The sequence below is a fragment of the Mytilus edulis genome, chromosome 6 (genome assembly GCF_963676685.1).
Source record: "Mytilus edulis chromosome 6, xbMytEdul2.2, whole genome shotgun sequence".
Classification (NCBI taxonomy): Eukaryota; Metazoa; Mollusca; class Bivalvia; order Mytilida; family Mytilidae; genus Mytilus; species Mytilus edulis.
The window spans coordinates 44712559-44716668 of NC_092349.1; positions in this window are offsets into that span (position 1 = coordinate 44712559).

A 4110-nucleotide genomic window follows, 5' to 3' on the forward strand; every position below is an offset into this window, starting at 1 on the left:
TTGGCACTATTCAGTGAGATGACATCATCTATATAGTGGAAAGTGAAGTTTCAAGATAATGCTAGCTTCTTTTCAGTCGTCATCAAAAACTCTTGCATGAAGTCATCCTCGTATAAAAGATGAACTAGTCATTCAAGCTATTCAGGAAGTCTAGTTGTAACTAGAATCGTTGCGTAATAATGGATTTTTTTTCTTCAAAATTATTCTCATTTGATGAATTAATGCATTTAAACAATGAACAACGCAATTTAAGCAATCAAGAAGTCATGTTTTATAATGTTTTTACTAGTTTTTTATTTCTTTGAAATTTCAATTTATTTTCTATTTATGTTTGTCTAAATCTTCAATTTCTTTTTTATGGTTCACATTTAATAAATAAAAGGTCTTTTCACTACATCAATATTTATAATAAAGCTACAAATCAAACAATTAGAAAAGTCGAAAGATGTTTAAATTATTTCAGTCTGGTAGTTAAAATGCAGATTGCAATTTCTTAGTTTCGCCCCCTTTATTTTAAGCAATAGTATAATTTGCGCACATATTTTTTTACTTTAAATTTTTCAATTTCTAAAGAATTTGTTGAATAAATCTTATATTGACAACATACAATGTTTAAATAGGAAGAAATGCTTAAAAGCTGTTTTTTACGCAGATGGTGGTATTTTGGGCAACTGTATGAGTTGTTATGATTTGCTGTTTGTTTAGAAGTAAGCATAACTTTAGGAAATTTATGATGTCAAAAACTTCTTTGATAGTCATTACAGGGTTTTACTTAGTATTAAGTGATTAGCAGTTGCATAAGATAGAAAAATTTGGGTTTTCACACATTTTGTTAACTTTTGCTCGAATTTCAGGAAACATGTGCTGTCTAGCAAAAAAACGCTTTAAATATTTTAAAATGCATATGATTAATGTCTGTTAATCTCTCTGCTAAAAGTTTAAATTGTTTGCATATATGAATTTAGTGTATAAAAGTCATACTATGCAATCAAGATGAAATCTTAGACAATATGTACTTATTCGTCCTTGACCTTTGATCTTGATTTGACGGACATTGCACCGTACGATTTTTTTACGACCGGGCAAAACAGATAGTACAGATGTGTAGCTTTCAAATGATATATAATTTAGCCGTGTGTTAGGTAGGTGCATTAAAAATTAAATTTTATGGTTAAAGTCACTCGCCTATATGTTTCCCTTAAGAATACTGTTAATGACATATTTAATTGTAAATCATATCATAAAGGGGAAAATGCACAAAATAAATCTAATATATTTCCCAAGAAAGAATTATTTCAAATAATAATGATGTTCTTATCCCTGGTAGAAAACCTTAGCCGTATTGGCCTTCAGTTCTCTTCAACTTTGTACTTGTTTTGGCTTTTGAACGTTTTTTCATCAGAGCGTCACTGGTTAGTCTTGTGTGGACGAAGCGCACGTTTGGCGTATTAAATTTTAAACCTGATACCTGTTAATGGCTATTAGGCGTGTGTTACTCAATCCTATATTTTCTCCCACTTATTTGTATTGTAATCCTGTTTTTTACTCCTGTTATTAAATGTTGTCATTTCAATTTTATATTTAAGATTGCCATTAACGCGGGAGGTTTGGCATGCAACAAAACCAGGTTCAACCCACAATTTTTTTCTTAATATGTCCTGTACCAAATCAGAAAAATGGCCATTGTTATACTATAGTTCGTTTGTGTGTGTGTGTTACATTTTAATGTGGTGTTCCTGTTGTGTCGTAGTTTTCCTCTTATATTTGATGCATTTCCCTCAGTTTTAGTTTGTTACCTTGATTTGTTTTATTTTTCTCAATCGATTTATGAATTTCGAACAGCGGTATACTACTGTTGCCTTTATTTATGAGACCACTCTTTTGCTCTCCCTTGCTTTGTCTCTTTAAACAGGTTTCACTGTACTTCAATAGGCAAGAAAATCTAAACGCTACAGACTTCAATGTGAAGTAATATTAGTTCGTTTTTTGAAATGTTGTATAAGTTGTTTGTTTTACTATACGCTTTGTCGTTTTGTCCTGCATTTCATGGCGGTATTGTATGATAGAGGTAAGGCAAATTTTCGGGCCCCGGATTAATTTACATTGGGTCTTTTTAAAGGTCACTTTACTGTTACCATTTTATACCAATCGTATCTGTACAAAAATGGTATACCAAAAGACAACTTATTTTTGTCAGGTTACGAGATATGAATAATCGTTTAAAGAGCTGAAAGTCCGCCACAACTTTATCATCCTTTCCATAGTCATAGCCTTAGTTGTTGACTTCATACCTTTGGTGTTGTAATGTTGTGATTCAGCATAGGTGTCTGTTAAATTCATACTTGTAACCTTGTTCAAAATAATGAGTTTTGATGCTTGACATTTAGTATGTATATCTGTATGTAATTCAGGTTGTTTATTGACCTATTGATCTTTGAATATCTTCTGTACTTTCCTTTACACGTAATGTTTGATAATGTCTAATTTCCTTTTCAATTACTTCACATGTAGATAGCTTCAAATAATGAGGAAGTGATTCCTACTAAGAGGGAAATGGACACTTTACTGTATCAGTCTTATTCAAGAAGTATATACATTATACTGATACATCGACTTAAGGGCATACGATACAGTTTTGATCCCGTATTTACAAGTTGATGAAAATTTGCATATAGGCTGTTTTGAATTTTACCTGATTAAATCATATATGTAATAAAAAAATATACCTTTGTGTGCTACTTTTTGAGTTAAATAAGGTCGGAATTTTGTATACTTGCTCAAAATTCGGATTTGTGGCCGTATTTTCCCCTTTCGAAAGAAAGACATGACTGTTTTGTTTTAAAAAATAAACAAGAATTGTTTTTTGTTAAATATTTTGTAATTTCTGCATTTTTTGTTCAGAAATAACTCATATTTATCAAATCAAGAATTGAGAAAAAAACGTCATTTTTTGCTGTATATTTTTCAAAATAAAAAAAATTGCACTATTTACAGTTTTATAAAATTTGGTCCACACAATCTTCCTGTAAAATGAAACAAAATGTCGTTTTAAAAAATGGGAGTCCAAGCACTCGTTTTCAAATTAAATCAATTTGAATGATAAAAATTATTCGAAAAATGCATCTTTTCCCGATATGTGGCAGTTTGACGTCGCGAAATCAACATTTTACGTTAGCAACGTCATTATCTTCCGTGTAACTGTATCGTATGCCCTTAAAGCCATTTATTGATGAGTTACGCCCTTTTCAACTGATTTTTATATTATAAGTTAAATGGTTCGCTACTGACCCCATACGGATCCATAGAGGGTAAGTAAAATCCATAGAGGATGAGGCCGGAGGCCGAGTCCCCTATGAATTTTATTGACCCTGTATGGATCCGTAGGGGGTAAGTAGTTAACCGTATAACGAATTTATCGCACGCTTGACCTTTTCTGCGGCGTTTTGGTGAAAAATAAACAACGAAACAGAACAACATTGATAGATGACGTCACCATTAACGCGTCATGAACCCCCTATGAAATTTACTAACCCCATACGGTCTCATAGGGGGTCACCACGTGACGGCGTTAAACCAATCACAACGTGATATTTTACCCGCGGTGCGATAAAGTTTCATATTGTATTGTGCTATGTTGTGTGATGGGGAGGTTTGGGGGCCCGGTTACATGGTTAATTTTGCAACATTCCGTATGTATCAGTGTCAAAACAGATACCTAAAATTCGATGGTTTTCGTTTGTTGCTGTGGATCATATATTATTTTTACTATTGTGTTGCGCGCGTCTGCGTAAGCCTGGAACTTTTGATAACTAATTGCATAAAGTTTTACATATTTCATTTAGGGACCTTTAAATTATAAAGTTTGCTATTTGGTATGTGTTTTGCGCATAATAAAAGCGAACGCCGGTGACCAATATTTGTTTATTTCTATATTATTTGATCTATGGTGTGATAGGGGCAAAGATACCAGGTATTCATTATTTTATATTTAAGGGGATCAACTTGATGTTGCTCAAAAATGGATTCTTGAGATACTATAAATTATGACATTTAATGATAGCCACTTTGCACTTCAAATTTTATATACTTTGCATTGAAAAGTTTTGAATA